The following is a 27417-nucleotide window of genomic DNA, read 5'->3' as shown; positions in this document are numbered from 1 at the left end:
TAATCATCTACCCAAGACCAAAGCATGGAGGCAAAGCCTCTCTATTTCAGAGACCAGCTTCAAGATTTTTCCATGACAAGGAGGTGAAGTTCTGGCCTGAAGCAGAGACATATCTGTGTACTTAGTGGAGAAAAAAATGACAATCAAACATATAAAAAAAGTCACCCAACCAACCCAATTTTGCATATGCAAGACACAAGATAAACCATGATGCTTAACCTGCCCATCATAGTATAGTTTAGAACAAGCATTTTACTTTATAGAAATAAAAATCAATGTTGTCTAGCCATGCTAAAGTAATTAGGAACCAAACCATTGTATAATGCACCAAACCCCTCATGTCGAACAATTTTCTAGAATGCATCAATCATGCCAGAATATTCTAGAGTGGCCTAGCTTCTTCCATCCCACCATCTGCATTCTTTGACAAAAGACCTGAGGAGGGTAAGCGATTGTTTGGCCAACAGTTCCAACAACAGCCCTACACGCCAGTCCTATGGTTACACTCAACTCAGAATCTTCAACTAGTCCAAAAGGCATAGCTTTGATTAACCAATTGTTTATAGATTCGTACACCACAAAGTTGAGACCCAAAAACGGAATCTGCGAACATAAAATAATAGAATAACCCCACGTATGATAGAGAAAGGAAAAGTCTTGTAAGACTTCCCAACTCCAATTATAAAAACTAGGAATAATAGTTAGGGGTGGGATAATCCGGTTAACCGAACCGGATTATCAAAACCGAAAATCGGACCAGTTTTGGTTAAAAACCGAATGTAAACCGAACTGAATTTTCGGTTCGGTTACCGGTTAACCGGTTTTCAAATTATCCTTTAATCCTTAAAATTCTTCAACGTTTCATTTAAGTCCTTAAATTCAAATATTTATTATTTTATATATAATTTCATACTATGTTTCTCTTTTATTTTATATATAATCCAATATTAGATTAAGCTCAATTTTAAATTCATCACAAATTTACGACTTAGCCAAGATATTTATGGCTTAACTCGTTTGATATCTATAGATCAAGAAAGCCAAGAACTGATCAAGAAAAACCAGTTTCAGGTGAACATCAACATACACTACATAAATCGGATGTCCCTCAACATGCATGAATCCATAAAAACAATAATACAATATACTCTAATCACAAAGCACCCACCTTGCTATGTCTAAGCAACTACTCAATCATTAAATTTAAATAAAAGAAACCCACAAAAAAAGGACTTCTGGGTATCAAAATTAACAAGACAAATCAACCATTAGCCACAAAATAACTCAGAATACATAAGGGTATCTCATGTAAATAACAAAACAAACAAACAAAGAATCCATTTAATCAAGAGTCTGCTCATGGTGGGTCTGCTCACGGTGATGGTGGAGTCTCTTCAGGGTGGGTCTGCTCACGGTGGAGTCTGCTCAGGCTAGAGTCTACTCATGGTGGCTTGACTAGAGAGTGATCTGTGGACTGTGAACGTGAAGATCGCTAGATCGGAGCTTGGAGAGAAGAGTTTGCTCGCGGTGGGACAATGGCGTGACTGCTTGACTGAAGAGTAGAGTCTGCTAGAGTGCTAGGTGCTGGCGAACGACGAACGTAGCTCACGATGTGGATGGAGTAGCTCACGGTGACTGGACAGTGGATAGAGTCAACATGGTGTGGACTGTGGATGGAGTAGCTCACAGTGTGGAAGATTGGAACTGTTGAACTGAAGTCTAGAACTTTGGAAGTGACGAACATATGAAGTGTCGAGATTTCAATTTTCAGATTTGAAGGCAGAGAAAGACGAATTGTGAAGAGAAATAGAGTGAGGAGTAAAAAAAAATTTTTTTGCTTTTATATTTAGGGTAGAACCGGTTTTCAGTTAACTGGTTTGAAATTTTTTTCAAACCGAACCGGTTTTCTGGTTTTTTGAATTTCACAAACCGAAAACCAAACTAGTTTGTAAAAAAACCTAATTTTCGGTTCGGTTTCGGTTCAGTTACCAGTTCGGTTCGGTTTTTGAATTATTTAGCCCACCCCTAATAATAGTACTTACAACTGCAATTACTGATGGAAGCCAGGCCTTGTACAAAGCCCGTGGACCTTCTTTACGCAGCACAATTGATAGACATAGGGAAAGCTCTAAGGTGCTATAAACATAGGGAAAGCTCCTAATAATCATATAAAAACAAACTGTCTTTTTATATAAAAGAAGCACTAACAAATTCTTTCAAAAGATAAGATTCACGAAAAAATGTGGGATTAAAAGAAAAGTCCTTTATCAGAGAATACAAAGTTGATTAAACCAAAAAATAATTATCTCAGGAAACTTAATTGGAGAACACTTTGGGTTCAAATTGTCAACAATATTGGCAATATTAGTTTCAACTCTTTCATCAATGTCTCTGCTTCCAAGCTAATGCAGCAGCAGCTGCCTCCACTTTAGGCCCACTTCCACCTCCTTTATTATTGTTTTCCTTCTAAACCAGCACCTCAACAATCACTAAAGTCAATTTGATATCACCAAAGCCTAGAAAAAGGTAATAAGCCAAAACTTCTATAAAACAAATCAAAACTTCAAAAAAGCCAAAACAGGACTAGACGGGACTGGGTTGGACCGGACAACATTGGATTGGACAGAACAGGACTAAACTGGACTGGACAAGGACTGGGACGGGGAAGCGAAAGGGGAAGGGAAAGTGAATTAGATTTAAGTACGGATGACCATAAGTCAAATATATTAATATACAAAGTTTTGTTGGAGGAATTAACTAGCTTAAACTAATGAGGTAGAGGCCTTTAAGTAACCTATCTTAGATTTAAGTAATGGTGACTTTGAGTAACCTGTGCAGGAATTACATTTAAGCAAATAGCTTCTAGTTGTCAGATTCTATAAGAAATTCAGCTATTTCATGAGCATAGCATTCCACTTAACCTCAGTTTCATCTTTTCTCCTAAAGCATCAATAAATACATTAGAATACTTCAGTTGATTTCCAGAAACATATATTAGAACATGCATAAAAGAAGGAACTGCACTTACAATAGAGTGAGACTGAAGTTTCCTCCTTAGGAGCTGGTGGATAACTCCTGCCATTTCAACAAAGATATAGTTATTTGTGTATGTTGATTAGGACTAATGATATGAGCAATGATATATTTATTTTAGCAGATGAATGAGTAGTGGGATAGATATTAAATTATGTTGTTGAGTATTAGCAAATGAACTTATTTCTAGTTTCTATATATATTTAAAAAGGATTATATTTCCTTATGATTTTGTTAGATCTTGCTTTACATCATTTATCCAATTTGTGAACGTTTTGACTTTCTAGGGCCAGGATCTTGTAATTGGAAATGTTGGGGAATCAAGAGCAGTGCTAGCGATGAGAGATGAAGACAACTCTTTGATTGCTGTACAATTGACTGTGGACTTGAAGCCTAATCTGCCAAGTCTCTCTCTCTCTCTCTCTCTCTCTACACACACACATAAACAGCCACTTGCATGAGCCTCTATTTACTTGGAAATTTCCAAGTAAAATTTGGGGAAAGAGAAGTTTGGGAAGAATGATATTCCTCAATCTAGCGTCAAAAATACGTAATATAACTGTAAACTTAAAATTCCTAATCTTCTTATTTTTGTTAGTGTATGATTGAGTGTATGCCCTAGAAACCATTCGTGTTGTCGGTTTCAGAACCTTTGTCTTGTATCTATATATATCATAAATAATAGAAGAAAGAGTTCTTCAATTCATAATGTAATTGCTTCCTTATCAGTCATGCATTTAAAATAAAGTATGTATATGAATTGTCCAGATGATTCATTTAATAGGTAAATGAATTATCGAAAAGGGTTCCCTACGGAAGCAATATAAATTTGGGCAACTATATTGTACAGTAGGCATACCGGATGCTTCCGAAAGATATCATGAGTTGATATAAGTACGGATGACGATGATGTCATGTCACTAGGGCATTGGTATGGATTAACGGTTGGTGAACTGTTTTTCGAACGTGACCGAATAACGACAAATCACTTGGAAAAGCATGTAGTCAATGATTTATCGTTTGGTTATATCAGTGCACGATGTAGTCCTTTGACCTGAGACATTGTAGTCGGATCCGTAATGGATGCGTATGGTTCATACGGTGTATAGTACGAGACTAATCATGTTTCTACAATAAAGCCTATTTGGTCATGCGTTGTTCATGACAGAAACGAACGATGGTCAAGAGGGGATCCATTGACTCGAAAATATAGGATTGGGAGTACCGCTGACTTCATCCGGATTCGAGTTCCTAGACGAACATCGATAAATGTCGGAAAACTGAATCTCTGGCCAGAGTCTTATTAGTCATACAAAAGTAAGTTGTGATGACAGTTCCGGACATATTGATCGAATTCGGTAGAAGATCGAGTTTAGGATTTTGACGTTCCATGAATCCATACTCGATTAGGAATCTCAATGGAGGGACTTTACCTGCATGGTACGTATGATCTGAAATGGGTTCGATGAAGTATTTCTTCATGGGGTTAGGGACTATGGCACATTGCTAGATGTTTACCATAGTCGTTTGGCCTCAGACAGGTTTCCGGATTCATCCAGAACGGCTACGGCTAATCCACGGTGGACCTACATGGTCACACCCATAGCCTTGGGAAGTTAGAGAAGGATGAGAGAGAGAAATGATTATCCGAAGAGGGCTAGCACCTTCCGAGGGTAATAACGGGATTTCTAAGTAATAGTTACATAGAAAACAATTTGTGACATTTTAAGGGTTAAAATGGTCAAGCAAATATAATTATATTTAATTATTATTCTTAAAGTGTTAAGATTAAGAGATGAACAAAAATAACCTTTTAATAGTTAAAGGGTAAAAAGGGTAAATTTATGGGTCGTTAATGTAAACTAGTTTAGTTTACATGGGCCCTTGAATAATATTGATTATTCAAAGGGTAGTATATTAAATTCGTGGGTCCCTTTATAATAAGATTTTATTGGGCTTGGAAGTGAAAAAAATAATTGCAAAATAGCCAAGTATTATAGTGCAAAAGGTTGCATTTTTGTTCATTATTCGTTCACTCAAACACAAACTAAAAGCTCTCTCTCCCTAGCCAAGGCCACTCTCTAATCCTCTCAAGGTGGTGTTAAAGTGTGGAGGTTTCATCCTTTTGAAGCTAATCTTCATCAATCCAAAGCAAAGGAGTAGGTATAATATCATACCAAGTTTGCATGTAAACCGTTTTTTTAATCCATGCTTTCATGCTTTCATTCTCCATCTCCACCACTCTTCATGCATGCTGAATCTTTCAAATGGTATCAGAGCTAAAAGCTCCTTGCATGTCAAATTTATAAGCAAAAATGACATTTTTCAAGTGTTCTTGTGTTAATCATGTATGAAAGTGACATGATGTTCTTGTTTTGGCCTAGTATATGATAATGAAATGTTTATTATTTTTCCTTTGGAATTAGATTCGGCATAACATAAAATGTATAAGATGTTTTAATTTTTAATTGAAGCATGCAAGAATCAGTATATGTTTAATTTATAAATATATATTTTATGGTGACAAAAGTGTATGCATGCCTTGATAAGTGCATAGAATATTTCTTGCTAGATTCGGCCATGCATGTTCTTTGTATTTGATTCTTGTTTAATAAATAAGTTTGTAATGTGTTTTGGAAGTTGTTCCATAAAGGGTCGAAATGTATGCTTGGATGATGGTTGTTGCATGATTATTTAGAAAATGTTCATGCATGTTCATTTCCATGACTTTGATTAATGATTTATGCTTTGACATGCAAAAGTGTTACTCTTAATTTGATTAAAGTATATTTTTGCATGAAGTGTATGCAAATGTTGCAAGTGTTTAGGTGGAATTTGATGTTAGCATAAAGTTATGGATTATTCATTCATATGATGAATTATGATTAATTGATTGTGGTAAATTTAATGTAGGATGTTTAATTTGATTAAATTATCTTATAATGCATCATGATGGCATAAATTATTATTTTTGAAATGTAATAATTTGGTTGTTGAATGTTTCAAAAAATGATGATGCAAGATGCATGATTGTCTTTGAAAAGATAAATATGTCATAAAAAGTATTACTTTAGTAAAAGTAACTTGTGTCATAGAATGATTACTCTTGGAGTAATAAAACCACATTATCTATGCCATGCATGACTTTTGTGAAAAGTATTGAAATGTGCTAACATTAAATAGTATATCTTGGGTGGAATATGACAAAAGGTGTTGTGTAATGATTCCTATAAAATGTGTAATTGTTGCATGGCCCAAAGTTATAATTAAATTACCACATGATATATATAATATCTATAATATATGAGATATATTTATATATTTATATTCATGCTTTAAATAATGTTTATTATATTTGGTATGAATGTTTAATATTTATTTATGTGATGAATGAATATTAGATTAGAGGGTTGTCATGGGTGCCATTGGTTTTCAAAATATTCAAAAGTATTGTAATATTTTTTATTAATGGCTTGTAAAATTAAATTTATTTATTTATTTTAATCGCCGCGTGCCTAAGATCCAATATGTAATGGAATCGGCTAGACGAGAACCGAAGAGCATCCGGTGACGATCCATCGAAGATATAGTATTAGGGTAAATAGTTTGCCTTTAGGATGTATTTTCGAAAAGCCCCAGGTCAACCCACATGCTTTAATTTATGCATATGTGATATGTATGAATTGTTAATTAAACGGCATGCTAAATGAATTAACTAAAGGTTAAACCTAAATCTCCCCAATTTAAAATTTTAAATCCAAGTCTCTCATTGTGGGATAACTAAATTCTTTGATATAAAAATTTAATATCCAAGATTTCTATTATGTGAGGGATACAATCTTTATATCATAGAATTAAGTTGATCTTGTTCTTGGATGGATATTTTCACCTTGACCAGAATTCTATTATGTGAGGACATGATGAAAATGTCATCCTAAGAAAGCACAATGGTTCGGATTAACTAGCCTAGGTACCAAATTCTATTATGAGGTATCCGAAGCTGGACAGGAATATGAATCAAACACTCTATATATGATATAAAAGGGAAAGAGTTTCTACTTATTAGACTTAATTAACCAAGAATTCTATATGTGAGGTTAATTGAATTTGATAAGAATTGATTCCCACTAAGAAATTTAATCCAACGAAAATTTCGGATCCTATTTAAGGGAGTATAGGACTCGAATAAAATAGTGGGAGCTAATTTGATTATGCATTAAAAGGTTTAAAAGATACAAGACACTAATAAAATTACTTTTCTTTGCAGTTCATCTTGTGTGATTATAATCGAAAAAAATGGCCAACAATGTTCTCCTAAGGATAATGGACAATAACATGTTAACCAGACCCAACCTAAAAGATTGGCTAAGAAATTTAGATTGTTCTAGATTTTGAAAGAATTGCTTATGTCCTGGAAGCACCTCTCCACTTGATATTGGACCGGATGCTCCACAAGCTAGCTTGATGCTCTTGAAAAGTGGAGAGAGGATAGTAGGAGGGCTAAAAATTAATGTTAGCCTCATGAATAGAGAACTTCAAACTAAGCATGAAGAGGTTTCAAAAGCTTAGATATCCTCATAGCTCTACAAGAGTTGTAGCGAAAATCAAGAGGTTGAGTATGAATTGTGTGCATCCCTCTTTAGCATGAGTTGAGGAAGGGGAACCTCCAGCTGATCATTCTTTAAAATGATCAATGGATTAGATCGACTGGATGGATATGGGGTGGGGGTCATGCCAGACCGCCTCAAAGAATTTGATTCTACAATCCCTTCCTCTAAGTTATAAAACGTTTATAACTAACAATCTCAATAGGATTGAGAGAAAACTCTCTGAACTGCTAAATGAGTTAAAGAATTTCACAGACAGAATGTGAAAGGGAAGGGACATGAGGATGTTTTTGCCGCCTCCACTAGCAGGGCCAATAAAAAGCCCAAGTGCTACCAAAGAGAGGTCCAAAAGTTGGACCCAAGAATAAGAGCTTCAAGAAGCCAGCGCAAAGGAGAGAAGGCCGATGCAAAGGAAAATGTTTTCACTGTGGAAAAGATGGACACTGGAAGAGGAACTGTCCTCAATGCCTGAACAGTCTGAGAAAGGCAAAGGAAAAGCAGGTATGAACCATGTCTTATGATTGAATATGAATTAAGTGTTATTCAGATAGTCATTCCTGGATATTAGATTCAGCAGCACATCTCATGTTTGTATGTCTTGCAGGTACTTCAGAAGTCTTGAGGTGACAAAGGGCGAGATCATTTTGAGGATGGCAAATGGGGCACGAGTTGCAGCGAGGCCAAGGGGACTGCTCACTAAGACTACCTTCAGGACATGTTTTGAATTTGTAAAGTATTGTACTTTGAAAGGCCACGAAACATCATTTCTATTTCTGCTTTGGTAAGGCAGGTTATTAGTACTGTTTAATGGAAATGAATGTTCAATCATTTTGGAAATGTTTTAGTTGGTAAAGCTGTGATACAAATGGTTTGTATGTCTTAGAATTGAATGAACTATGCTTCAATCAATACCATTTCTAATAAAAGAACTCGACTGAATCAAATCCTAAAATTCTATGGCATCATAGATTGGGTCATATAGGAGAGAGAAGATTAATACAGCTTGGAGAAAGTGGGATTCTAAACTCATTGGGTTCTGAACCCTATCCACACTGTGAATCATGTCTCCAAGGAAAGATGACCAAGTCTCCCTTTAAGAGTAAAGGAGAGCGAGCTAAGAACTTTTAGAACCATATAACAGATGTGTGTGGCCATTTAGTACTTTAGCTAGGGGAGGATTTGAATATTTCATTACCTTACAGATGATATGTCACGATATGGGTATTTGTATTAATGAAATGCAAATCTGATACCTTTGAAAAATTCAGAGAATTCAAGAGAAGTAGAAAATCAAACTGGAAAGAGTATTAAAATACTACGATCAGATCGTGGGGGTGAATATTGAGTACAGAGTTTCAAGAGTTCTAAAAGAAAAGGGATCATCTCACAATTGACTCTTCCTTATACACCCCAGCTTATGGAGTGTAGAAAGGAGAAATCGTACCTTATTGATATGGTACGATCGATGGTGAGTTTTACAGACTTACCAATGTCTCTGTGGGGTACGCTCCAGACCGCTGTGACATCCTTAATAGGGTCCGTCTAAAACTGTCCAAAAAACACCGTATGAGATATGGATGGAAAACGTCCAAGTCTGAATTATATGAGAATTTGGGGCTGCCCAGCTTATGTTAATTGGTTAAATCTGATAAGCTGGATGTTAAATCTGAGAAGGGTCGGTTCATGGATATCCTAAAGATAGTTTGGATATTGTTTACTTCCAGTGATCAAAGAGTTTGGATCAGTAGAAATGCGCGCTTCCTCGAGAATGAGTTCTTGGAGGAAGGTGGCGTTGGAAGAAATATGAACTCAAGGAAGAGTTTGAAGAGCCAGAAACCGAGATTGCTGAAGATGGAACGTCCACTCAGCGAACTCAGTATCAGATACTATGGTTCAGTACGAAAGTCTTCTAGAATGTCGAAACCTCCAGAGGATATGGGTTCCTACATGAGCAAGATTTTGAATCTTACTTAGTGGGAGTAGATGATCATGGTGATGATCCTAGAAGCTACGAAGAAGCAATACTGGATGAGATTCAGGAAAATGGCTGGAAGCGATGGATTGAGATAGAATCAATGCATGCAATCAAGTATGGTCGCTTGTGGATCCACCTGAGGGAATAATTCCTATAGGTTGTAAAGGGTCTACAAGAGAAAAGTTGGCAAGGATGGGGGGTAGAGACCTTCAAAGCTCGACTGGTGGCGAAAGGTATACTCAGAAACAAGGATTGGATATGAGGAAACCTTCTCGCCTGTAGCTATGATTAAATCATCGTATAATGCTAGCCATCGCAGCATACCATGATTATGAAATTTGGCAGATGGATGTCAAAACAGCTTTCCTCGATGGGTTTATTGAGGAAAACATCTATATGGAAACACCGATAGGTTTTGTATCCTCTGCTGAAAGACATAAGGTATGCAAATTGCATCGATCATTTATGGATTGAAGCAAGCTTCAAGAAGCTGGAACATTCGATTTGACGACATAATCAAATCGTTTGGCTTTGTCAAGAATCGGATGAGCCCTGTGTTACAAATGGGTTAAAGATCAGTGCATCACGTTTCTCATATTTATGTAGATGACATATTTTGATGGGAAATGATATAGGATGATGACAGAGGTTAAGGTTTGGTGTTCCAAAACCTTCTCGATGAAAGACTTAGGAGAAGCGACATATGTCCTTGGCATTCGTGTCTATAGAGATAGAACGAAAAGGGTAATGGATTATCCCAAAAATTGTACATAGAGAAAATGCTAAAAAGATTTAGCATGGAGAACTCTAAGAGGTCTTTTGCCCTTCACTCATGGTCTTCATCTTTCTAAGGAGATGGGTCCAAGAACCGATGAGAGCGACAGCGGATGCGTAATGTGCCTATGCGTCTGTCGTAGGTAGTTAATGTACGCAATGCTATGTACAAGACTGATATAGCTATGCGTAAGTGTACGAGCAGATACAGTCAAACCCAGGGGAGAAACATTGGTCGGTTGTAAAATCGATCCTTAAGTACTTGAAAGAACTAAGGATCTAGTTCTGAGTATGGATGTTCCGAGTTAAACATTCAAGGATACTCAGATTCTGATTTCCAATCAGATATTGATGATAGAAAGTTACGTCGGGTACATTTTATATGTATGAGGTGCTATTATGGAAAAGTTCCAAACAAACAACCACAGACTGACTCCACTACAGAACTGATACATTGCTGCTTGGAAGCAGCGAAGGAGGCTGTTTGGATGCGAAAGTTCGTAATTGAACTTGGTGTGGTTCCGAACATGGCTTACCTGATAAGATGTTCTGTGACAATAGGAGCTATTGCACAGGCAAAGGAACCAAGGGCACACCAAATCCAAACACATTCAGTGTAAGTATCACATTTTGAGAGAATTCGTTGGAGCTGGAGAGATTGATTTGAAGACTCTTCAGCAGAAATGTAGCTGATCACTGCTAAGGTGATGACACTGAAGCAATTGGACCATCATCTTGAGAAGATGGGTATGAGATAACATTGAATGGCTTTAGTGCAAGTGGGAGTTTGTTAGTGTATATTAGTGTACGCCTAGAAACCATTGTGTTGTCGGTTTCAGACATTTTGTCTTGTATCTATTATATACTAAATAATAGAAGAAAGAGTTCTTCAATTCATATATGTAAATGCTTCCTTATTCAGTCATGCATTTAAAATAAAGTATGTATATGAATTGTCCAGATGATTCATTATAGGTAATGAATTATCGAAAAGGGTTCCTACGGAAGCAATATAAATTTGGGCAACTATATTGTACAGTAGGCATACCGCGATGCTTCCGAAAGATATCATGAGTTATATAAGTGACGGATGACGATGATAGTCATGTCACTAGGGCATTGGTATGGATTAACGGTTGGTGAACGTTTTTCGAACGTGACCGAATAACGACAAATCACTTGGAAAAGCATGTAGTCAATGATTTATCGTTTGGTTATATCAGTGCACGATGTAGGTCCTTTGACTGAGACATTGTAGTCGGATCCGATATGGATGCGTATGGTTCATACGGTGTATAAGTACGAGACTAATCATGTTTCGATAATAAAGCCTATTTGGTCATGCGTTGTTCATATGCAGAACAGAACGATGGTCAAGAGGGGATCCATTGACTCGAAAATATAGGATTGGGAGTACCGCTGACTTCATCCGGATTCGAGTTCCTAGACGAACATCGATAAATGTCGGAAAACTGAATCTCTGGCCAGAGTCATTATAGTCATACAAAAGTAAGTTTGTGATGACAAGTTCCGGACATATTGATCGACAATTCGGTAGAAGATCGAGTTTAGGATTTTGACGTTCCATGAATCCATACTCGATTAGGATATCTCAATGGAGGGACTTTACCTGCATGGTACGTATGATCTGAAATGGGTTCGTGAAGTATTTCTTCATCGTGGTTTAGGGACTATGGCACATTGCTAGATGTTTACCATAGTCGTTGGGCTCCGGACAGGTTTCCGGATTCATCCAGAACCGGTCACGGCTAATCCACGGTGGACCTACATGGTCACACCAATAGCCTGGGAAGTTAGAGAGGATGAGAGAGAGAAATGATTATCCGAAGAGGGCTAGCACCTTCCGAGGGTAATAACGGATTTCTATAGTAATGTTACATAGAAAACAATTTGTGACATTTTAAGGGTTAAAATGGTCAAGCAATAATTAAATATTTAATTATTATATCTTAAAGTGGTTAAGATAATGAGATGAACAAAAATAACCTTTAATAGTTAAAGGGTAAATTTATGGGTCGTTAATGTAAACTAGTTTAGTTTACATGGGCCCTTGAATAATATTGATATTCAAAGGATAGCATATTAAATTCGTGGGGTCCCTTTATAAAATAAATTTTATTGGGCTTGGAAGTGAAAAATAATATTGCAAAATAGCCCAAGTATATATAGTGCAAAAGGTTGCATTTTTGTTCATTATTCACTGTTCACTCAAAACAAACTAAAGCTCTCTCTCCCTAGCCAGGCCACTCTCTAATCCTCTCAAGGTGGTGTTAAAGTGTGGAGTTTCACCTTTTGAAGCTAATCTTCATCAATCCAAAGCAAAGGAGTAGGTATAATCTCATATCCAAGCTTGCATGTAAACCGTTTTTTTAATCCATGCTTTCATTGCTTTCATTCTCCATCTCCACCACTCTTCATGCATGCTGAATCTTTCAATTTTTAGGGGAGGCTGCTAGAATCCAGCAATGCAAAGGAAGGGTCTTTTCATTGCAAGACGAACCAGAGGTTGCCCGTGTATGGTTACCTAATTGTAACTCAGGTAGTTAATAATGGAAATTTGGAAGTGCAATTACTGAAGGCCTAAAAGTTTCATGTGAATGGTTTTTATTGTTTCACAATATATTATGATCTTAACTAAAATCTCAATAAAATATGAACAGTGGTTATTACTAGATTCTTATGTATTATAGCAGTTCAATAATTGCATGTAAAAGCTCATACACAAGATAACTAAATTAGATTAGTGATTAGTCTTGCACAACACTAGAAACTTTGGAGCTAAATTAGTTGAAATATTACATCACAAAGTTTCACAACGGTAAAGGTTGTAGGTTTGGAAGTAGTCCCCAAATTAAAACACAGTGAGCCAGAAGTAAAGGTTGAGGAATTTTAAGGAATAAAAATGTATAATTTATTGTAGTTCTCTATTTTTGCTGGTATTTATTCTATAAACGCACCTTGCTTTTTGGGCATGAACGAATTTGCTCTTTGTGGACTCACTTAAATTTGTCACAGGTGTTAGTGTCTTAAGAGTCTTGTAGGTTCTAAATTTCAACACCTGTCAATTGAAAGTCCAAAATTGTTTCAAAGGTTGATTTATATGTCTTTTTCATAGGGGCTAATGATGCACTTGAATTATACGTACGAAAGCTTGGGATCATGTACTATATAGTAATATAGTGATTAAGAAATTCGTAGAAAGGAGAAATAAATGTTCAAGGGTTATTAAGAATCTCATCAAAATTTAAGATGCACCGCTAATCAAGCGTAGTAGTGGTTTTCTAGTAGAGACCAATTCTTCGACCCGATTCATTATTATTATTATTATTATTATTATTATTATTATTTTTCTTAGATACAAGTTGCAGTAACATACGCTGTGATATGGTATATGCTGATCTTATCATATACTTATTCTTTTCCGGCGTTTGCTTATACAATTTCTTCGTTTGTGTTTTGGGCAAGTAAAACAAATAATAGAATCTGATGCAGCAATGACTGAAGATCTAATTGCTTATAACTTAATCCCGCTGGATGCTCCTACTGGGGTAAATGTTTTTGGTTCCCCTGGTACCATTACAGTCAACCATGTCTATACTTATGATAAGATATGGAGAATTCCACAAAAGCATAACTTAAATGCCACATGCCAATTACAGACGCAGGGAGTTAAAGAGACTTAGAAGTAGAATTTACCGTAACACCAGCAGGAGGATCACGGTAACCAGTTAAAAGAGCAAACACATAATTCTGACCATTGTGACGAGCCTGGAAGGAAAAAGAGTAAGATTTTTCCTGGATAGGAAATTACAGTTTTTATTGTTAAATCCCAGAAGATAGTAATTGCTTTGGTAATAAGATTCAAATCTGGAGGATATGCCCCTCCATTTGCAAACCTAGCAGCTGGCTCATTGGCATATGGCTGAGGAAAAGGATCACTGAATTTACCAAGACGTGTAAACATCTCACCCTCATCATTAGGTCCATCAACCACCTCAATCTCAGTTGTCATTGCCTTTCTTTCCTCTTCTGTATACGCAACTCCCACCAAATCACGGTATGATATTAGTGACATAGAATGGCAGGATGCACATACTTGCTGGTAAACCTGGCGACCACGCCGAATCCTGAACATTGAAATTAAATTGCAAAAATTACAACATGTAGTACCGTCAAACTAAATATTACTAGCAACTAAGAACAAATAATATCACAATTTCTCTGATGAAAGATTCTAAATACATAAATTTGAAGAGCTAAGCTGCCTCTGAATTTAAATGATGCAGAACAGCCAGCTTGTTGTCTATAAATATATATATTGAATGTTTCTCTTTCACGCATAGCGTGGAGTAACAACAGCTACAAGTATAGTACATGTAGTGCCATGTAATTTTTTAACACCACCAGAATGTCTTTCAAAAAACGATTAAACTAGTAGAATAAAAGAAAACATTCTCACTTACGTGAACCCTGATATTGGAGATAGCATGAAAATATATAACTTAATTAATGGTAAATATAAATATTAGGGAAAAAAAAGTGATAATCAGGTTCCATTAAACTAGAACTTTACAAGTCAACTTAAATTTGCTAGTTCAACAACGAATTTTACAATTAAAAAAGGAGGCCATAAACTCACGAAGCATGGTCTTATGAACTAAGAATGCCTTCATGAGGCCAGGGATAGTTTGGACATGCCAAGCCATTCTCAGCTTCATCAGCAGATGCTATTGTTGCAAATGTCTTTAGGGACTTCATACCCACAGATCCAGCATCTTCATGAAATTTCTTAGAAGAAAAAAGGATAAAGTGCGTAACCCCTGCAAGATCACATGCACAAACTATTAGGTATAGAACCAACCACTAATTATATATTCTACCAAGCAGCAAAGTATAAAGGTCCAATCAAATAATGCCATTGTCCCCCATACATGATTGAGAAGCACTACTTGAAGTTGGAAACAATCTCAAACATTTTACCACAATATCATTCATTATTCAATCAGGAGATACAATATAAATTAAAACACTTCAGTTGATTTCCAGACACAACACACATAAAAGGAGGAACTGCACTTACAGCAGAGTGAGACTGAAGTTTCCCCCTTAGGTGCTGGTGGATAACTTCTCCTCCAGCCATTTCAACAAATATATATCAATTAGTTCACCGTGACAAGAAAAAAGAAATTACAAAATCATTCCAACAAGNATTGATTTATCTTTCTTCTGAAGATAAAAAAATGTGGGGAGATGCTATGCAAGTTACTTTTTTTTGAGGATCAACTGCTTAAAGCATGTTTGACACCTTCAATAAAGTCTAAAACAAGAGCTGACAACAATATAGATGACCTAGAGCTGTGTTATGGTCTTTATTCTTTTTACTAGAAGAGAAGCCGGTCACTTAATCAGCTATACATGATCTTCTTTTTTGTTTTTGGTGTGCTAGTTAAAACTTGGAGAACTTGAGGCAGAGCTGGTTGAGATGAATGCAGATGGAGAAAAACTGCAACGCTCATATAGTGAACTTGTAGAATATAAGCTCATTCTGCATGCCATAGTCATGGATTATTGTAGTAGTTCTAATGCCTCGTGTTACACATGAGATGAGGTTATGAACATCTATCTAATAGAATTGGTTCAATAAGTTTTATGATATTAATGTAAGCAACAAAATTCATTGTGGGGCATGGAAAAGAGAGTAGAGTGTTTCCTTGCTAACAATTAAGGTTTATGGTTTAGGATTTAATCATCTTTAAATAGATTCTCTACTTGTTCTACTCTTCAACTTGTGATCCCAATTGGTTTGGTTCTCATTTTTTGTCTTCTGTTGTTTTATTTGGTGGGTTTGTGCTTTATTATTATTATTATTATTATCTGATAATTTGCTTTTTCTACAGATATTTTGCATAATTTGACTAGCTTATCAAAGTTCGTGAGCCAAATTTTCTATGGAGGTACTTCATAATTTGTGTTTCTGTTATCATTGATTGATTATACCAACTTTTAGCATGTTAAAATTGGAACTGTTTGTGTTGTGGGCAACCACTGGTTCAAATCCTACATAGTGATTATGGTTGTGTATTCTTCATTTGTGTATTGACATGACTAAGTTGTGGTTTCCCCATTTCATTTATCACCTAAAATGTATCCAAGTATTATTATTGTGGTTTAAATTAATTATTGCACTTCCATTGGTTATTGATTTGATTAATGAATGTGTGGTTTCTCAACAATTGCAATTGTATTTAGTAATCTTATCCAAGATTAAGGTAATACACAGGTTCAAAACAGGTACAGGGGAGAAATCTATGTGGTTGTTGAGTCTCGATTGTCTGCAGTGCTCAAGTCTAATGTAGAAAATGGACCTGCTGGTGATTCCAAGAAATCGAGTTCTAAAGTCGAGGGATCCTGAATTAAAATGGCTCAAGAGAGTTAACTGGATCTGTACATGATAATGAATCTTATGAACAGCTGGGTGAATTCTTAAGAGCTTCAATTGTAGGAATGAAGTAAGTCATTATGTTGTGATAAATGAAGCTTTTTACTTTATTATTAGTTGTTCCCTTTGCAATTACCTTATACTTTTAGATGGTCACTGTGATCATGCATAATTTTTTTGTACTATTTTTTAATGGACTTTATTATAGATGATGAAAATTTTCTCTAACAAAGGTCATGCTTCCCTCGTGAGCTCGAGGTTTTATCTTTACACAACAGTACCCTTGTTGGGTTTGGGTTGTCTACAATGACACTTGTTACATTGCCTCTCTAATTGTGATTAGACACAAATTTAAAAACAAACATAGCCTCTCTTTGCCTTATTTTTGTGCTATATTGTCTTTTACTTTTCACATATTCACTTTGATCATGAAATGATTTATGTTAGGTAAAAGAGGTCCAAGGCAATCTTCAAAATGTGAAAGGAGGAGGAGGAGAGAGGCTTAAACCTGTGAGGTGTCAATGACTAAAACCCAAACCTTAGGAAAGGTGAGCGATAATAAAATAGCAATACTGTTGAAATGGAATAAATATTTTATTTTTCCCTTCTTTATTGAAATAAAAAAAGTACTTCTATTTTTAGAATTATTTTCTTTTCTTAGATTACTTGAGATCTCGCATAAGTTATTGAATAAATTATCCTTGTTTTGGTTTTGTCTTTTATTAATTGTTTTTATTATTTTTCCCTTTTGTTGTATGAATGCTAATTGGATAAGTGTGTACAAAGTGTTAGTTTAAGGTAAATTCAACTGTGTTTCATTCTGAGGGAAAAAAATTTGTGACTTTTAGCGATAATGACAAGTTAGGACATTAATATTTTTCAAACAATTTAATCCCTAACATTAATCAAATCCATTAGGTGATATTATATATTGCATTATTAGACCAGAATGTCCCTAATGGTGTTCAGAGATGCGGACCCTTTGTGGCATGACATTTGATTGGCTTTGATTGAGGCTTAAAAAAAAATCAAATTTTGAATCATGAATTTTTTTAGCCATTTTGCGGCTGTCCAGCGGCAGAAAGCCGTGATATGGCCATTTGCAGCATGACATCTGCTCAGCTTCGATTGGCCACATCCTAAAATTCTTCCTTCTATTTTCCTTCTTCTCCGCCTTTATTTAGTTTTTTTTTGTTTTTGTTTTATGTTAGTAGTGAGATTTGTGATGTTTGTGGTTGATATTATATGATTGCAGCTCATCATGGCCTACCAATCTACTATTTAGTGTTTCAACAATCAAATGGCCTGGTTGAAATGTATCATCATATCTGGCTGCTGTTTAAGATGGATACCATTGGATGAAATAGTACTAAGAATTCTTCAGCAAGCTATTAGTTGCAAGTCACATATTGTCTGAGTTTTTTTTTTTTTTTTTTTTTTTTTTAAAAATCTAAATTTAAGCTGTAGGAGGTCTTGTGATATGTGTGCGAGTACTGAAGTGCCATTTCATTGTGCAGACATCAACACTTGAGGGATCACATGGTTTTGTCTAGCAACTCATTAACAAATTTTCATTGAAGATTGATGAAGCTAAAAACATCATGCTCAAACTCATCAAAGAAGTAAACTACATGGTTTTGTCTAGCAACTCATTAACAAATTTTCACTGAAGATCAATGAAGCTGCAAACATCATGCTCAACCTCATCGATGAAGTAAACTACACAGGACCCACAAATATCATAAAAGATTTTTGGATCATTGACTTGTCATTGTTTAAGTATTATTACCAGTTAATTGTTTGTATTAAACATGCCTGAGACATTGAACTTACTTCACAATGTTTAGACAAAGAAGTCACAGATATTTAAAGTTATGATGAAACCTCCTGTAAAACAGACCCAAACACCAACCGCAAAATGCACAAGAGCAACAGCAAACAGAATACACACTGTAATACGAACTGTAATAGTATTAATAAAGGATTGAAATAACAATTGAAGAAGCAAAACACTCAAAACAGATAGATTCCCAAAAGTTGGAGGAGCTGGGGAGCCTCCCTTAGTGACCTATGAAGAATTTACTTGAGAATCACCTCATACTCTCTCTCTTTACTATATACTAATTATTCTACACTAACTGACATCAAATCCATCCTCTAAATATCAGCCACGTGTATATTCTTTTAACAAACTCACTCACTGCCTCTTCACACTTACTGCCTTTCAACGTCTATTCTTGCCTTTCAATTTATAAACCTTGCTAATGGGTGTTCTATCAAGTTACAAGACCAAAAACTAGAGAGCTCATGTTTTTTATAGTCTAATGTATCAACTTGGTTGACAAGCCACCATGAAGTTCACTTGAAGTATGCCCTACTATCAGTCCCCATCACCCACATTAGACAGTAGTACAAGATACAGCTACTGAGAGGAGTGTTCTTTTCACAATAGAGTATGATTGATGATTAATATTTCTTTAGGGGAGCCATGTTTCATAGTACAAAGGATATTCCAAGTTTATACTTATTAAATGAACTTCAGGTATCATACATTACTAAATGGATTTGGTAGTGAGTTGGTACTCGCTTGGTAAGACAACTCATGAAATATCACATGGTTTGATTTTCTAGTGATTGTCTACAATTTGGACTGCTTTATTGAACCACGATTGTGTTACAGTAGAAAATAGCATGCCTTACCCTTTCACAAATTTCATGTATTGAGGAACCTACGAAAATATGAAAAAATATTTATATGAGTAAATTCACTGTTGGCCACAGTAATTTTTTACAAATATTAATAAAATGTGCTAGTTCAAAGTGTTATACAACTATGAATTGCCCCACGCATAAGCTTCCTATTTCCTTTTTAAAGCATCAACTTAAAGACAAGCCCATTCAAGTTCACATGAAGCACACCCTACTTCTCATCCCGTCACTACCATCTTGATATCATATGAGTTGTTGATGCAAAGAGACAATTATCACACAGTGCCTAACTTAAGAAGTGGTTAATGATAATCTTCAGGTGTCCCATGTATCTTTTATCATATGGAGCCCATTTTGAATGATTAACTTCTAAAACTAGGTAAATTCTCCAGGTGATGAATGAACTTGGGTAAAAAATATCCCTGGTTAATAAATCTGAACATGTTTCTCTGATGTTACTACTCTGATGCAGATTAAATCCACAATATGAGTTTTGGTGTCTAGTATAGTGGAATGAATGTATTTATTATAATATGACTATATAATTTGGCAGTGATATAAAGGGATATAGAGTGGAATTTAATAAATCAACCTTGTGGTAATGTTTTAGGTAACTCCTAGAAAAATAAATAAACATGAAGCAACTCAGAGACTAGTTGTTTGTTCATAGGGATATCGAAACAGAATATAATTGATTGGAAAAAGACGTGAAAGTATTGTTATTAAGATAGAATCAAAATCATCTATAATTGATATTATCAAATTTACAGGAGACTATAGCTAAATCTCAATGTATAATTCTTCCATCTAAAGAATTGTTATTTGAGTCAATTGCGCACAAGGGCAAGTGTCATCTGATTAGCCATGTTTCCTGAGGCCTATAAACTGGTTGTGAGATCAATGAATACTTGTTCGCTACACGGAATTGTGAGACCACCAGTAGGATGATCAAATCCAAACTCTTCTTCGGCCTGAGTCATCAAAGTTTGTAATGAAGGATGCTTCAAGAATGAAATTGGAACAACGCAACTCTTCTTTTCAGCTTCTCCAACATAAACAGCAAAGTGGCCTTTGCGCACAGTTGTGGTCTCCGGAGAAAAAAGAGTTGGCTTACAGTCTGTTTAGTAGGAATGGATGAAAAATGACTTGGAATTTGGTCCTGGAAAGTGGTACTAAACAAAAAATGTCAAGGCTTTCTACTCATAGAAATGCATAACCTCAACAGATGAGCACAATTAATCAATTTATATGAAATAACCTTTAAAGCAAATGGAAAGGAGAAGCAGAGATATACAGCTATAAGCACCAATAAGGATTGAGAATTGTATGTGAATATAGGGCCAAAAAAGCTGTTGAGGATTGTATGTTTTGTTAACTTGACATTTTGTAAATGAATGTCTCTTTGATTATTAATATAGTTTATTAGAGCTAAACATATCAAATTCCAGACAATATTTTATCCTCAAGGACCATTTAAGCTTCCTATAGTAAGGAGCACAATAAAATGTGAAAAAAGAAAACTTAATTGAGAGCAGTTAAGAGGATGCTACTTATTCGCAAGAAAAACCAAAGAACATTGCATATAGGCAGGGTCAGTTTTATGAAAGAAACGTTATATTACAAGCATCTGTCACCAAATAGTTCATCAAAAAAATCATCAATATGAGGATAAAATTTAGCCAGACATTAAAAATGAAAAGTGGAATTTATACAATAAGACGTCTGGAAACAAATAACAATAAAAAACTAGAGAAAAGCTCATGAAGACATATCAATCCCATATCTATATATTTTAAGGGGCCAAAAAATCTTGTTTTAGGTTTAGTAAACTGAAACAAAAATGTAGATTTTTCGGGGTTCCAGTAGATGAAAATAATCCATGAAGAGGTGTAAGCTTGAAATTGAAGGTGCTAAACAAAATCTTGACAACTAGAGAATTAGGTCCATGTCCACGACCTTCATGGCTAAGAACATGTAAGTAATCTTGGCAGCATATTTTCTTCTTGAAACCTTCAGTAAATTGAATGATTATTTCACTAGCATGTGGTCATGAACACTTTACCAAATGATTCTAGGCATAACAAATTGAGAATGACAGTGAAACATTTTAAATTGAATTTGAGAGAATGGAGCCTATATGCTAAAAAAATTGGGAGGAAGATATGAATCTGCTATAAACAATCATGAATGAAAGTTTTAAACAATTCAAAAGGCAACCAGATGAATATTGCCAATTAAAGCACATATCATAAAAAAACTCAAGACTAGACTGACAAGTAGAAATAAGTTATAAAACATAAAGCATTTACTAAAAGCCCAAAAACCTCTCACTGAAAATTACATGTGAAATTTCATAACTAATACTAATATGAACATGATGAAACTGATTTTCTTTTGGTTATATCAAGCAGTTATTAATACTTCACAAAAACTTGTAATGGGAACAAATCAAACTGGAATAAGACTGAAATAGGAATAAAAACTCGAATGGGATGAGAATGAGAATGGGTACTAACCATCAGTCATGATAACTCAAGATTTTCATACCACGGATTGCCTTTACAACGCGAACAAAATAAGAGAACCTACCTATAACAAGAGCATTGGTTAAAAAAAAATGCAGATTATACACAACGATTATCAAACCCAACGAATTAAAATAAAATGTGATTAGGGAACACGTACTCAGTGTTTAGTACATAAGTAACAATGCAAATCAATAGATACTAAGGATATAAGATTTGGCTTTTATGGGTCTCAAACCTTTATTGTTTCCTTGTTCCTCCTCAAATGCAAGCGTTTTTTTAAAAAAAATGCAGATTATCACACAACAGATTATCAAACCCAAAGATTAAAATAAAATGTGATTAGGGAACAAGTACTCAGTGTTTAGTACATAAGTAACAATGCAAATCAATAGATACTAATGGATATAAGATTTGGCTTTATGGGCCTCAAACCTTTATATGTTTCCTTGTTCCTCCTCCAAATGCAAGCATAGGCAAAAATGCTACAGGTCCTATAATTTTCAATAACAGAATTAGAAATGTCTCATATTTTCTATTCAAATTTAAACATAATTACATCAAGCTCTGTTAATCAAAAATACAATGATAAACAGGACTGGACTGCACTGGACAGGTTGGACTACACTGCACTGGACCGGACTGGATAGAATTGAATGGACTGGACTAAAATGGACAGGACAGGATAGGACTGGACAGAATGGGACAGAGTAGCACTGGACTGGACAGGAGGACAGGACAGAACTGGAACGGACAGGACAGGACAGGAATGGACAGGACTGGACTAGGACAGCAGGACTGGACAGGACAGGCCTGGACTGGAATGGAGGCGGACAGGACCGGAATGGACTGGACAAGACTGGACAGGACAGGACTGGACTGGACCAGACTGACGGACTGGAGGCCTGGACTGGACTGGACCGGACTGGATGGAGTGCACTGGACTACACTGGACAGGACTGGACTGGACTGGACTGGAGGCCTGGCTGGACTGGACAGGACGAAACTGGACGGGACAGGGTGGGACACAGGACAGGACAGGCAGGACTGGACTGGACTGGACTGGACGGACTGGACTAAGGACAGGGCTGGACAGGACAGGCCTGGACTGGACTGGACAGGCTGGACTGGACTGACAGGACTGGAGGGCTAGACTGGACTGGACTGCACTGGACCGGACTGGACTGGACTGGACGGACTGGAGGCCTGGACGGAATGGACTGCACTGGACCGGACGGACTGGACTGGACTGGACACGACCGGACTGGAGGCCTGGACTGGACTGGACTGCACTGGACTGGACTGGACTGATGGACTGCACTGGACTGCAATGACCGGACTGGAGGACCGGACTGGACAGGACTGGACTGGACTGCACTGGACGCATGGACGGCGGACTGGACGGGACTGGACAGGACTGGACTCGACGGACTGGACGGACTGGAGGCCTGGCCTGGACTGGACTGCAACTGGACAGGACAGGACAGAACGGAAAGGACTGGACATGGCCTGGACTGGAGGCCTGGCCTGGACTGGACTAGACTAAGGCCAGGACTGGACAGGACAGGCCTGGACTGGACTGGAGGCCTGCACAGGACTGGACTGGACAGGACTGGAGGCCTAGACTGGACTGGACTGCACTGGACCGGACCGGACTGGACTCAACCGGACTGGAGGACTGGACTGCACTGGACCGGACTGGACTGGACTGGACTGCACTGGACCGGACTGGACTGGACTGGACTGGACTGCACTGGACCGGACTGGACTGGACTGGACTGGACTGGACTGGACTGCACTGGACCGGACTGGACTGGACTGGACTGGACTGGACTCGACCGGACTCGACCGGACTGGAGGCCTGGCCTGGACAGGACAGGACAGGACAGGACTGGACTGGACTGGACAGGACAGGACAGGACAGGACAGATCAGGACAGGACAGGACAGGACTGGACTGGACTGGAGGCCTGGCCTGGACTGGACAAGACAGAACTGGACGGGACAGGCTGGGACAGTACAGGACAAGACAGGACTGGACTGGACTGGACTAGACTAAGGACAGGACTGGACAGGACAGGCCTGGACTGGACTGGAGGCCTGCACAGGACTGGACTGGACTGGATGACTGGACTGGACTGCACTGGACTGGACTGGACAGGACTGGACTGCACTGGACCGGACTGGACTGGACTCAACCGGACTGGAGGCCTGGACTGGACTCGACTGCACTGGACCGGACTGGACTGGACTGGACTGGACTGCACTGGACCGGACTGGACAGGACTGGACTGCACAGGACTGGACTGGACTGGACTGGACTGGACTGGACTCGACCGGACTGGAGGCCTGGCCTGGACTGGATTGCACCGGACCGGCCTGGACTGGACTGCACTGGACTTGACTGGACTGGACTGGACTCGACCCGACCGGACTGGAGGCCTGGCCTGGACTGGACTGCACTGGACCGGACTGGACTGGACTGGACTGGACAGGACAGGACAGGCCAGAACAGGACAGGACAGGACTGGACTGGACTGGACTGGACTGGACTGGACTGGACAGGACAGGACAGGACTGGACTGGACTGGCCTGGCCTGGCCTGGAGGCCTGGACTGGACCGGACCGGACCGGACCGGACAGGACAGGACAATTGGTAAGTTGAGAACATGTTTTCCTTCGACGGATACTTTCAGCAGAAGACTAATCGCCGGGATGGGACTGTACCAGCCTGGACGGGAGTGGACTGGACTGGACTAAGGACACGACAGGATTGGACTGGACTGGACAGAACAGGACAGGATACGACTGGACTGGACTCAGGACAGGACAGGACTGGACTGGACTCAGGACTGGACTGGACTCAGGACTGGACTGGACTGGACAGGACAGGACAGGATTGAACAGGACTGGACTGGACTGGACTGGACGGACAGGACAATTGGTAAGTCGAGAACCTGTTTTTCTTCTACGGATACTTTCAGCAGAAGACTCATCAATAGTTTTCCGCCTATTACAATAAACACCTCCTCTGTCACATCCCAGGACAGCTACCTTGTCCCTCTTAAATTGCTTGATAGTTACCACATCCCTGGGATACGGCAAAGTCACCGACATGCTGGATAAGTTCCTCACGATCTACAAAAGTTCCACATGGTGGTGGAAGCATTTGTGGGGCCTCAATCAACTCTTGAGGAACTTTGAGTGTCCATCATTGAATTATAAACAAGATAACTTGCAGTAAACATATAAATTAAAATTTTACACATCCTTATAATCATCACTTATCCCATTATCATCCTCACATCAAATTCAGCCAATGAACCCCAAATCTATATGGGCAATGAAATTAGTTTTACAGATCCATACTATACTAGCAATTCTAAGGACAAACTTATTGACACTTTGGTTGCAAATAAGAACTATCAGCTTGCAAACAAGATTATTGATACTCTTCAGATAAATTTAAAAAAGAAGAATTAAAAAAAAACATCAATATGAGGATAAAATTTAGCCAGACATTAAAATGAAAAGTGGAATTTATACAATAAGACGTCTGGAAACAAATAACAATAAAAAACTAGAGAAAAGTTCATGAAGACATATCAATCCCATATCTATATATTTTAAGGGGCCAAAAAATCTTGTTTTAGGTTTAGTAAACTGAAACAAAAATGTAGATTTTTCGGGGTTCCAGTAGATGAAAATAATCCATGAAGAGGTGTAAGCTTGAAATTGAAGGTGCTAAATAAAATCTTGACAACTAGAGAATTAGGTCCATGTCCACAACCTTCATGGCTAAGAACATGTAAGTAATCTTGGCAGCATATTTTCTTCTTGAAACCTTCAGTAAATTGAATGATTATTTCACTAGCATGTGGTCATGAACACTTTACCAAATGATTCTAGGCATAACAAATTGAGAATGACAGTGAAACATTTTAAATTGAATTTGAGAGAATGGAGCCTATATGCTAAAAAAATTGGGAGGAAGATATGAATCTGCTATAAACAATCATGAATGAAAGTTTTAAACAATTCAAAAGGCAACCAGATGAATATTGCCAATTAAAGCACATATCATAAAAAAACTCAAGACTAGACTGACAAGTAGAAATAAGTTATAAAACATAAAGCATTCACTAAAAGCACAAAAATCTCTCCACTGAAAATTACATGTGAAATTTCAGAACTAATACTAATATGAACATGATGAAACTGATTTTCTTTTGGTTTATATATCAGCAAGTTATTTAATGCTTCAACAAAACTTGTAATGGGAACAAATCAAACTGGAATAAGACTGGGAATAGGAATAAAATCTCGAATGGGAATGGGAATGGGTAACTAACCATCAGTGCATGATAACTCAAGATTTTCATACCAGGGATTGCCTTTACAACGTGAACAAGATAAAGAGAACCTACCTATAGCAAGAGCATTGGTAAAAAAAAAAGAGAAGATTATCAAACAACAGATTATTAAACCCAACGAATTAAAAATAAAATGTGATTAGGGAACACGTACTCACTGTTTAGTACATAAGTAACAATGCAAATCAATAGATACTAATGGATATAAGATTTGACTTTTATGCGCGTCAAACCTTGATATGTTCTTCCCTGTTCCTCCTCCAAATGCAAGCATAGGCAAAAATGCTACAGGTCCGTTAATTTTCAATAACAGAATTAGAAATGACTCAAATTTTCTATTCAAATATAAACCCTAATTACATCAAGCTCTATAAATCAAAAATAAAATGATAAACAGGACTGGACTGCACTGGACAGGTTGGACTACACTGCACTGGACTGGACTGGATAGAATTGAATAGGACTGGACTAAAATGAACAGGACAGGATAGGACTGGACTGGACAGAATGGGACAGAGCAGGACTGGACTGGAGAGGACTGGACAGGACAGAACTGGACTGGACTGGACTGGACAGGACAGGACTGGACAGGACAGGACAGGGCAGGACAGGCCTGGACTGGACTGGACTGGACTGGACTGGAGGCCTGGACAGGACTGGACTGGACTGGAGGCCTGGACAGGACTGGACTGGACTGGAGGCCTGGACAGGACTGGACTGGACTGGACTGGACAAGACTGGACTGGACAAGACTGGACAGGACTGGACTCGACCGGACTCGACCGTACTGGAGGCCTGGACTGGACTGCACTGGACCGGACTGGACTGGACTGCACTGGACTGGACTACACCGGACTGGACTGGACTGGAGGCCTGGCCTGGACTGGAGGCCTGGCCTGGAATGGACAGGACAGAACTGAACGGGACAGGCTGGGACCGGACAGGACAGGACAGGACAGGAC

General features: G+C 37.7%; 1 pseudogene; it reads right to left on the bottom strand.

Annotated features, from left to right (window-relative positions):
- Positions 1 to 363: 363 nt before the first annotated feature.
- Positions 364 to 15612, bottom strand: LOC116106675 (annotated as a pseudogene).
- Positions 15613 to 27417: the final 11805 nt, after the last annotated feature.

The sequence above is a fragment of the Pistacia vera genome, unplaced genomic scaffold (assembly GCF_008641045.1).
Source record: "Pistacia vera cultivar Batoury unplaced genomic scaffold, PisVer_v2 Contig52, whole genome shotgun sequence".
Lineage (NCBI taxonomy): Eukaryota > Viridiplantae > Streptophyta > Magnoliopsida > Sapindales > Anacardiaceae > Pistacia > Pistacia vera.
The sequence above is the reverse complement of the archived record's forward strand: the minus strand, read 5'-3'. Positions and strand labels throughout refer to the sequence as shown.